The following is an 11,726-nucleotide window of genomic DNA, read 5'->3' as shown; positions in this document are numbered from 1 at the left end:
AGGTCTTGCTGCATTTAGGTATGGACTGCTTCAGTACCTGTGCAGTCACAAATGGTACTAAACCTGATTCAGTCATTCACAAATACTCCCATTTCTGACCTTATGATGGAGGGACAGTGATTGATGAAGCAGCTGAAAATGGTTGGGCCTAGGACACTACCCTGAGGAACTCCTGCAGTGATGTCCCGGGACTGAGATAATTGATCTCCAACAACCACAACCATCTTCCTTTGTGCTAGGTATCACTCCAACCAGCAGAGGGTTTCCCCCCTGATAACCATTGACTTTAGTTTTGCTCGGGCTGCTTGATGCCGTACTCCGTCAAATGCTGACTTGATGTCCAAGGCAGTCACTCTCACCCCACCTCTGGAGTTCAGCTATTTTGTCCATGTTTGAACCAAGATTCTAATGAAATTAGGAGATGAGTGGATCTAGGGGAACTCAAACGGATCATCGTTGAGCAGATTACTGGTGATTAAATGCCACTTGATAGCACTATTGATGACACCTTCCATTACATGGCTGATGAATGACAGTAGGCAGAATGGTGGTGGAAGCATGGCTGTTGGAACACTTCCGACCTACCCTTAAGGAGACGGAAAATTGGCATACAGGCCCGTGAGGGCCAATATTCAGACTGTAACTGCTCACCGTGGTGATCAGTATCCTTGACTAGGAGATGAATATTACAAATGTACCAGCTCGGAATGGTGATCAGTATCCTGATCTGGTTGACCCACATTGACATGTACCAGCTCGGCATGGTGATCAGTATCCTGGGCTGGGTTGACCCACATTGACATTGTACCAGCTCGGCATGGAGATCTCTATCCTGGGCTGGGTTGACACTTATTGACGTTGTACCAACTCGGCATGGCGATCAGTATCCTGCACTGGTTGACCCAAATTCACACTGTGCCAGCTCTGCCTGGAGATCAGTATCCTGGGCTGCTTGACCTGTATTCGGACTGCACCAGCACAGCATGGTGATCCGTATCCTGGGCTGGTTAACCCATATTCACACTGGACCAGCTTAGCATGGTGATCAGTATCCTCGGCTGGTTGACCCATATTCACACTGGACCAGCTCGGCATGGTGATCAGTATCCTGGGCTAGTTAACCCATATTCACACTGGACCAGCTCAGCATGGTGATCAGTATCCTGGGCTGGTTGACCCATATTCACACTGGACAAGCTCAGCATGGTGATCAGTATCCTGGGCTGGTTGACCCATATTCACACTGGACCAGCTCAGCATGGTGATCAGTATCCTGGGCTGGTTGACCCATATTCTGACTGTACCATCTCAGCCTGGTGATCAGTATCCTGGGCTTGTTCACCATATTCACACTGGACCAGCTCAGCAATATATTTAGTATCCTGGGCTGGTTGACCCATATTGTGACTGTACCATCTCGGCCTGGTAATTAGTATCCTGGGCTGGTTGACCCATATTCTGACAGTACCATCTCGGCATGGTGATCAGTATGCTGGGCGGGCTGACCCATATTCACACTGTACCAGACCAGTATGGTGATCAGAACCCCGAGAAATGCAGGGAAGTTATGCTGACTCTTTATAAAGCTTAACTAGACTACTGCGTCCAGTTCTGGTGACCACACTTTTGGAGGAATGTGACGGTGCTTGTGTGCGTGTGGAGGAAATTTACCAGAGTGTTTCCAGGGATGCGGGATTTTGAGTACAAGGTTATTGTGGTAAATCTAGTGTTATTTTCCTTGTAGAAAGGAGAATAAGGGGAGTTATGAAGGAGATTTACATGATTATCACAGGTTTAGATAAGGTAAACAAAGAAAATCTGTTCCCTGAAGGTGATGGTACAAGGACTAGAGATAAGGTTTGGGTAAGAGATGCAGGGGAAATGTGAGGATGAACTTTATTATGTACTGTGCGATAGACAGAGCTAAGCAATTCCATAACTAACGGATCAGATCTAAGCTCTGCAGTCCTGCCACATCCAGTCGTGAATGGTGGTGGACAATTAATCAACTAACTGGAGGAGGTGGCTCCACAAATATCCCCATTCTCAATGATGGGGGAGCCCAGCACATCAGTGTAAAAGATAAGGCTGAAGCATTTGTAACAATCTTTAGCCAGAAGCGCCGCTGGAAGCTTCCCAAACTTTACTTTGTATTCTCCATTCACAATGTTTATTTTAACAATTTTAAACTTAAGTTAAAAGATTAGAATAACAAGGGGTTTTAAAAGAAAGAAAACAAAGGAAATAAATTGCTTCAGTTGTTTTGATCTGTTCTTTCTTCCAATTACTTTCAAACAATTGGAATTAAAACTGAAAACAGAGGTGAATTCTCACAAGTAAACATTCTAACTCCAAACAAAGTGATTAATCCTGTAGTAAACCTCAGTCCGAGTCATCCGCATCCATGGATGCGTGTTTCTCTTTCTATTTCTCTTCCCTCCAGACCTCTCTCTCCCGCCCTCTCTCTGTCTCTCTTTCTCTCGCCGTCTCTCTCTCTTTCCCAGCACAAAGGAATTAGAATAAAGAAAAAGAACAAAGAAAATTACAGCACAGGAACAGGCCCTTCGGCCCTCCAAGCCTGCGCCGATCGAGATCCTCGATCTAAACCTGTCGCCAATTTTCTAAGGGCCTGTATCTCTTTGCTTCCTGCCCATTCATGTATCTGCCTAGATAGATCTGAAAAGACGCTATCATGCCCGCGTCTACCACCTCCGCTGGCAACGCGTTCCAGGCACCCACCACCCTCTGCGTAAAGAACTTTCCACGCATATCCCCCCTAAACTTTTCCCCTTTCACTTTGAACTCGTGTCCCCGAGTAATTGAATCTCCCACTCTGGGAAAAAGCTTCTTGCTATCCACCCTGTCTATACCTCTCATAATTTTGTACACCTCAATCAGGTACCCCCTCAATCTCCGTCTTTCGAATGAAAATAATCCTAATCTACTCAACCTCTCTTCATAGCTAGCGCACTCTATACCAGGCAACATCCTGGTGAACCTCCTCTGCACCCTCTCCAAAGCGTCCACATCCTTTTGGTAATGTGGCGACCAGAACTGCACGCAGTATTCCAAATGTGGCCGAACCAAAGTCCTATACAACTGTAACAGGACCTGCCAACTCCTGTACTCAATTCCCTGTCCGATGAAGGAAAGCATGCCGTATGCCTTCTTGACCACTCTATTGACCTGCGTTGCCACCTTCAGGGAACAATGGACCTGAACACCCAAATCTCTCTGTACATCAATTTTCCCCCGGACTTTTCCATTCACTGAAAAGATCACTCTTGAATTGGATCTTCCAAAATGCATCACCTCGCATTTGCCCTGATTGACCTCCATCTGCCATTTATCTGCCCAACTCTCCAATCTATCTACATTCTGCTGTATTCTCTGACAGTCCCCTTCACTATCTGCTACTTCACCAATCTTAGTGTCGTCTGCAAACTTGCTAATCAGACCACCTATACTTTCCTCCAAATCATTTATGTATATCACAAACAACAGTGGTCCCAGCACGGATCCCTGTCGAACACCGCTGGTCACACGTCTCCATTTTGAGAAAATCCCTTCCTCTGCTACTCTCTGTCACCTGTTTCCCAGCCAGTTCTTTATCCATCTAGCTAGTACACCTTGGACCGCATGCGCCTTCACTTTCTCCATCAGCCTACCATGGGGAACCTTATCAAACGCCTTACTGAAGTCCATGTAGATGACATCTACAGCCCTTCCCTCATCAATCATCTTTGTCACTCCTCAAAGAATTCTATTAAGTTGGTAAGGCATGACCTTCCCTGCACAAAACCATGTTGTCTATCACTGATAAGCCCATTTTCTTCCAAATGGGAATAGATCCTATCCCTCAGTATCTTCTCCAGCAGCTTCCCTACCACTGACGTCAGGCTCACCGGTCGATAATTACCTGGATTATCCCTGCTACCCTTCTTAAACAAGGGGACAACATTAGCAATTCTCCAGTCCTCCGGGACCTCACCCGTGTTTAAGGATGCTGCAAAAATATCTGTTAAGGCCCCAGATATTTCCTCTCTCGCTTCCCTCAGTAACCTGGGATAGATCCGGACCTGGGGACTTGTCCACCTTAATGCCCTTTAGAATACCCAACACTTCCTCCCTCCTTATGCCGACTTGACCTAGGGTAATCAAACATCTGTTCCTAACCTCGACATCCGTCATGTCCCTCTCCTCGGTGAATACCGATGCAAAGTACTCGTTGAGAATCTCACCCATTTTCTCTGACTCCACGCATAACTTTCCTCCTTTGTCCTTTAGTGGGCCAATCCTTTCTCTAGTTACCCTCTTGCTCCTTATATATGAATAAAACGCTTTGGGAGTTTCCTTAACCCTGTTTGCTAAAGATATTTCATGACCCCTTTTAGCCCTCTTAATTTCTCGCTTCAGATCGGTCCTACATTCCCGATATTCTTTCAAAGCTTCGTCTTTCTTCAGCCGCCTAGACCTTATGTATGCTTCCTTTTTCCTCTTAGCTAGTCGCACAATTTCACCTGTCATCCATGGTTCCCTCATCTTGCAATTTCTATCCCTCATTTTCACAGGAACATGTCTCTCCTGAACGCTAATCAACCTCTCTTTAAAAGCCTCCCACATATCACATGTGGATTTACCTTCAAACAGCTGCTCCCAATCTACATTCCCCAGCTCCTGCCGAATTTTGGTATAGTTGGCCTTCCCCCAATTTAGCACTCTTCCTTTAGGACCACTCTCATCTTTGTCCAAGAGTATTTTAAAGCTTACAGAATTGTGATCACTATTCCCAAAGTAGTCCCCTACTGAAACTTCAACCACCTGGCCGGGCTCATTCCCTAACACCAGGTCCATTATGGCCCCTTCCCGAGTTGGACTATTTACAGACTGCTCTAGAAAACCCTCCTGGATGCTCCTTACAAATTCTGCTCCATCTAGACCTCTAACACTAAGTGAATCCCAGTCAATGTTGGGAAAATTAAAATCTCCTATCACCACCACCCTGTTGCTCCTACATCTTTCCATAATCTGTTTACATATTTGTACCTCTATCTCACGCTCGCTGTTGGGAGGCATGTAGTACAGCCCCAACATTGTTACCGCACCCTTCCTATTTCTGAGTTCTGTCCATATTGCCTCACTGCTCGAGTCCTCCATAGTGCCCTCCTTCAGCACAGCTGTGATATCCTCTTTGACCAGTAATGCAACTCCTCCACCCCTTTTACCTCCCTCTCTGTCCCGCCTGAAGCACCGATATCCTGGGTTATTTAGTTGCCAATCATGCCCTTCCCTCAACCAAGTCTCAGTCATAGCAATAACATCATACTCCCAGGTACTACTCCAAGCCCTAAGTTTATCTGCCTTACCTGCTACACATCTTGTATTAAAACAAATGCACCTCAGACCACCAGCCCCTTTGCGTTCATCATCTGCTCCCTGCCGACTCTTCCCCTTAGTCACACTGACTTCATTATCTAGTTCCTTACAGGCTTTAGTTACTACCTCCTTACTGTCAACTGACCTCCTGATTTGGTCCCCATCCCCCTGCCACATTAGTTTAAACCCTCCCCAACAGCGTTAGCAAAAGCACCTCCCAAGGACATTGGTTCCAGTCCGGCCCAGGTGTAGACCGTCCAATTTGTAATAGTCCCACCTCCCCCAGAACCGGTCCCAATGTCCCAAAAATCTGAAACCCCTCCCTCCTGCACCATCTCTCAAGCCACGCATTCATCCTGACTATTCTTTCATTTCTACTCTGACTATCCCGTGGCACTGGTAGCAATCCTGAGATTACTACCTCTGAGGTCCTACTTTTTAACTTGGCTCCTAACTCCCTAAACTCTGCTTGTAAGGTCCTCATCCCGTTTTTTACCTATATCATTAGTGCCTATGTGCACAATGACAACTGGCTGTTCACCCTCCCCCTTCAGAATGTTCTGCAGCCGGTCTGAGACATCACTGACCCGTGCACCTGGGAGGCAACAAACCATTCGGGAGTCTCGTTTTCGACCACCGAACCGCCTATCTACTCCCCTTACAATCGAATTCCCTTTGACTATAGCCCTTCCACTCTTTTTCCCGCCCTTCTGAACAGCATAGCCGGCCACGGTGCCATGAACATGGCTACTGCTGCCTTCCCCTGGTGAGCCATCTCCCTCAACAGTATCCAAAACAGTATACTTGTTTTGGAGGGAGATGACCGCAGGGGACTCCTGCGCTGCTTTCCTGCTCTTTCTCTGCCTTTTGGTCACCCATTCCCTTTCTCCCTCTGCAATCCTAATCTGCGGTGTGACCAACAAACGAAACGTGCTATCCACGACCTCCTCAGCATCGTGGATGCTCCAAAGTGAGTCCATCCGCAGCTCCAGAGCCGCCATGCGGTCTAACAGGAGCTGCAGCTGGACACACTTCCTGCACCTGAAGGAGTCAGGGACATCAGCCGTGTCCCTGAGCTCCCACATTGAGCAAGAGGAGCATGACACGGGTCTGAGATCTCCTGCCATTTTTAATCTTAAGCTTAACTTAGTTAAATGAAAAAGGAGCGAAAAGTTTTTACCAATCACACGATAAAACAAAAAGAGAAGTAGAAAAAGCCTGACCTTATCTACACACCACCGAGTCCCTTCTTTTTTGGTTAGAGGAGGAGGGCGGGTGGGAGACACTGCAAGTGTAGTGTCTCGGGTTCAGAAACAGCCCAAATATATAGCGTTTTACTTACCCAGCAGCCCCCTGGTCTCCACCGAAAACAAAAGGAAATTAAGTTTACTTTGAAACTGACCTTCCCAGCTGCTCACTCGCTCGCACTAACTGCTTCCGAAAAAGCTGCTGCTATAGAATTGCTATTTAACATTCCAACATCCATGTTATAGTAACTTTTATCCTCCCCACTCACACCAATTTAAAATCCAACTGTACACTCATGTTAAACAACCAACTACTTTAAGACAACATGCAGGACCAGATGAGAGAGGGTTAACTGACCCTAATAGAGACTAACCTGAGACAGACAAAGAAATCAAACTGGAAACATCAAATACACAAACAGAAACTAACTCACACACAAGCTTTTCCTTTTGTTTTCCTCACACAGTGTTTCAGCCTCACTGCGGCTCCAAATCATTTCCTTTCCTTTTATATCTCAACTGCACTCGTGACTTGTTGGGATTGAGAGCAACAGACTGTTCTATTCTGTGTTGTCACCAGTTTCAGGGGACAGACTGGCATGGGCATCACCTTAACGGGACAGACTGGCAAGCACGCTACCTTAACGGGAAAAAATGACAAGGGTGTCACCTTAACGGTACAGACTGGCAAAGGCATCAACTTAATGGGACAAACTGGTAATGGCGTAATCTTAACGGGACAGTCTGTTAAGTGTTATCCTTCTCCATCATCGTCCCCCTCCGAGGCCTCCTGCTCCGTTTCAGTACCACCTGTCTGATACTCTGCTTTTTCTGATGGCTGCTACAGCTGCCTGGGTGCTGCTTTCCCCTCTCGGTTTACAGTCACTGAATTTTAGACCTGTACTGTGCATGGTCTGTCTTCTGGTGGGGTCACTCCTGTAACTCCCTAAGGACACCTCTAGAATCCTCTAACTTCTGGGTCACTGGACATTATCCTGTGTGACAGTAACAATATGTTTCTTTGCTAACTCTAACCTCTGCTGAACTGCACAAGCCTGTATTGCTTTAAGTGTCTGTTGTTGTATTGTGACATTAAAGATTATTGTGTAACTCATGTTGCTGTGTCTGCTGTTGCTGCTGTTTCTGTTCACTTTGAGCTACCATTTCTCTCACCTGTGACTGTATCACTTCCTCATCGCACTGTGCACGGAGTGATGCTGGACATGGAGTCAGATTTAAAGCCTTTTCACCTTTCCGATGTTTAGCCAAGACCTGTGCCTGGATAAACTTCACTATCTTTTTAAATGGAACGTGTTCATGCTTCCATACACAGTCTCCTAACAGGGACTGGATACTGTCCATATAACATTTAATGCTTAACTGTTCCTCATATGTTTCCCAGAGACCCTTCTTCCCGTTGTCTTTTTGTGACATAATGTGTATTTAAAGAGACATCGCTGGGTCAGTATAACCTGCTGTCCCTCAAAGGAGTTTATCCCTGCAAGAATTTTCACTGGTCAAACGAATGTTCCCATGTTTATGCAACTTCCTCCAACACCCTCGGTTTGCATAGTAGTCAAAGTCCCGGGTTTCAGCACCACTTGTTAGATCCGGGGTTTGATTTAATGTAATTGTTAGACTTAGCTCAATTACAATGACAGTCTATGTTGGGAGATCAGATCTAAAAGGGACTTGCAGCTCAGACTAGCTATAAAACTACATGTGTACGAGGCTGCTTTCACAGACTTCACAGACTTAATGAAGTTCTCCACAAAAAGCACAAAATTGTGATACTGAGCAAAGGGCAGTGGTCAGCAGTTGTGTTCACAATGGAACACCGGTACTCAACCTCCGGTTATCTGTGGAACCTTGTCTCTTCATTGAACTCTATCTGCTGTCTTCTTCTTGATGATGATGTGCGTTTTTAGGGTCTTACAAGTTACTAATTTATACAATATAATAAAAGCAAAATACTGCGGATGCTGGAAATCTGAAATAAAATCAAGAAATGCTGGAACCACTCAGCAGGTCTGGCAGCATCTGTGGAAAGAGAAGCAGAGTTAACGTTTCGGGTCAGTGACACTTCATCGGAACTAATTTCTTCACCTTTCCCAGCTTGGTTCTGTTCCATATTTGGTAAAAGCCCGTTTCTGATCATTTGATTGGTCAGTAATTAACTAACTACACTTCCATGATGGTACTTCGAGCCTGGTTTAAGTTATTATCATTGTCATTCAGTGGGTGGTGGGGGAGGGGCCTCCAGATTCCAGCTGCCTTGACTCCACGAGTTCCTTTACAAAAGGTCATATCTGACCCGGTGCCATCCTGCGGTGGATGTTCAACCACAGTGACCACTTAATGGCATTGATATGCACTTATCTCAATTCACAGCTTCCTGGCCACAAGGGCATTGTTTACAGTTTTATACCAGTTAAAAAGCTAACAGTCTCCCTGAGATACTTCACAGTCTAACGACTTTTAAATAACAGTTCTAAACAGGTCAGGACTTGTCCAGAAGTTTAGTTAACATCATGCGTTGTGGTTATGTTACATACAGAATACTATTTTAACAGTTATCCTGAAGAATATGACAACTATGTTCTAACAGTCCTATCATAAAATAAACTCAATCCCACAGTTTTGATCCAACAAGGACGGATATATCTAGCTTTGTATTTGAAGACAGCGGCCACTACTGCCCACTGTTGACTGATTGTGTCTGAAGCTGTTGGGTTTTAGCTAAACACAGGGCATTTATTTTATTCGCTCATTCATGGGATGTGGGGGTCGCTGGCTCTGCCAGCATTTATTGCACATCCCTAATTACCCTTGAGAAGGTGGTGCTGAGCTCCCTTCTTGAACATGTGGGGTAGATGCACCCACAGTGCTGTCCGGAAGGGATTGCCAGGATTTTCACCCAGCAACAGTGAAGGAATGGCGATATAGTTCCAAATCAGGATGGTGTGTGACTTGGAGGGGATCTTGCAGGTAGTGGTGTTCCCATGCATCTGGTGCTCTTGTCCTTCTAGGTGGTGGAGGTCGCGAGTTTGGATGGTGCTGCCTCAGGAGCTTGGGTGAGTTGCTGCAGTGCATCTTGTCGATGGTACACACTGTTGCCACTGTGCATCAGTGGTGGAGGGAGTGAATATTGTCGGTGGGGTGCCAATCAAGTTTGCTGCTTTGTCGCGAATGGTCCTGAGCTTCTTGAGTGTTGTTGCAGCGTCACACATCCAGGCAAGTGGAGAGTATTCCATCACACTCCTGACTTGTGCCTTGTCGATGGTGAACAGGCTTTGGGAAGTTAGGAGGTGAATTACTCGCCACAGGATTTCTAGCCTCTGACCTGCTATTGTAGCCACGGTATTTATATGGCTACTCCCGTTCAGTTTCTCGTTTTGTTTCTAATCAATGGTAACCCTCCAGGATGTTGATCGTGGGGGATTCAGTGATGGCAATGCCATTGAAAGTCAGCGGAAGATGGTTAGATTATTTCTTGTTTTAGATGGTCATTGCCTGGCACTTGAGTGGCACGAAAGTTACTTGCCACATAGAACATAGAACATAGAACAGTACAGCACAGTGCAGGCCCTTTGGCTCACGATGTTGTGCCGAACTATTAACCTACTCTAAGATTTAAGTAACTATCTATCCTTCATTCTACTATCATCCATGTACCGATCCAAGAGTCGTTTAAATGCCCCTAATGTATCTGCTTCTACTACCACCGCTGGCAGCGCATTCCACGCACCCACCAATCTCTGTGTAAAGAACCTACCTCTGACATCACCCCGAAACCGTCCTCCAATCAGCCTAAAATTATGCCCCCTGGTGATAGCCCTTTCCACCCTGGGAAAAAGTCTCTGACTATCCACTCTATCAATGTCTCTCATCATCTTGTACCCCTCTATCAAGTCACCTCTCATCCTTCTTCACTCCAATGAGAAAAGCCCTAGCTCTCTCAATCTTCCTTTGTAGGACATGCCCTCCAGTACAGGCAGCATCCCGGTAAATCTCCTCTGCACCCTCTCTAAAGCTTCCACATCCTTCCTATAATGAGGCGACCAGAACTGAACACAATATTCCAAGTGTGGTCGAACCAGGGCCTTATGGAGCTTCAGCATAACCTCGCGGCTCTTAAACTCAATCCGCCTGTTATTGAAAGCCAACACACCATACGCCTTCTTAACAACCCTATCAACACATCAGCCCGAGCTGGATATTGTCCAGATATTGCTGCATTCGACATGGGTTGCTTCAGTATCTGAGGGATGGTGAATGGTGCTGAACATTGTGCCATCATCAGTGAACATCCCCACTTCTGACCTTTTGATTGAAGGATTATCATTGATGAAGCAGCTGAAGATGGTTGGGCCTCGGACACTACCCTGAGGAACTCCCCCAGTGATGTCCTGGAGCTGAGCCTATTGACCTCTAACAACCCCAGCCAGCTTCGTTTGCGTTAGATATGAGTCCAACCAGGGGAGAGTTTTCCCCTTGATTCCCATTGATTGCAGTTTTGCTCGGCTCCTTGATGCCATACTCGGTCAATGCTGCCTTGATGTCAAGGGCAGTCATTGTCACCTCACCTCTTGAGTTCAGCTCTTTTGTCCATGTTTGTACCAAGGTTGTATTGAGAGCAGGAGCTGAGTGGCCATGGCAGAAGCCAAACGCAGCGTCAGTGAACAAATTATTGCCAAACAAGTGCTGCTTGATGGCAAAGTTAACACCAGGCGAAGTGTTGGCTTAGTGGTAATGTCACTGGCATAGTAATCCAGAGGACCAGGCTAGTGCTCTGACGACATGAGTTCTAATCCTACCACAGCAGATATTGAAATTTGAATTCAATTAACAAAATATGGAATTTAAATTGTTGGTCTAATGGTGCCATGAAACCTTTGTCAATTTTTATGAAAAACCATCTGGTTCAGTGATGTCCTTCAGGGACGGAATTCTGTTGTCCTTACCTGGTCAGGCTTACATGAGATTCCAGACTCACAGCAATGTGGTTGACTATGAAATGGCTTAGCAAGCCACTCAGTTCAAGGGCAATTAGGGATGGACAATAAATGCTGGCCTCGCCAGTGATGCCCACATCCGATGAAC

Source organism: Heterodontus francisci, unplaced genomic scaffold (genome assembly GCF_036365525.1).
Source record: "Heterodontus francisci isolate sHetFra1 unplaced genomic scaffold, sHetFra1.hap1 HAP1_SCAFFOLD_359, whole genome shotgun sequence".
Classification (NCBI taxonomy): domain Eukaryota; kingdom Metazoa; phylum Chordata; class Chondrichthyes; order Heterodontiformes; family Heterodontidae; genus Heterodontus; species Heterodontus francisci.
Note: the sequence above shows the minus strand (reverse complement) of the source record.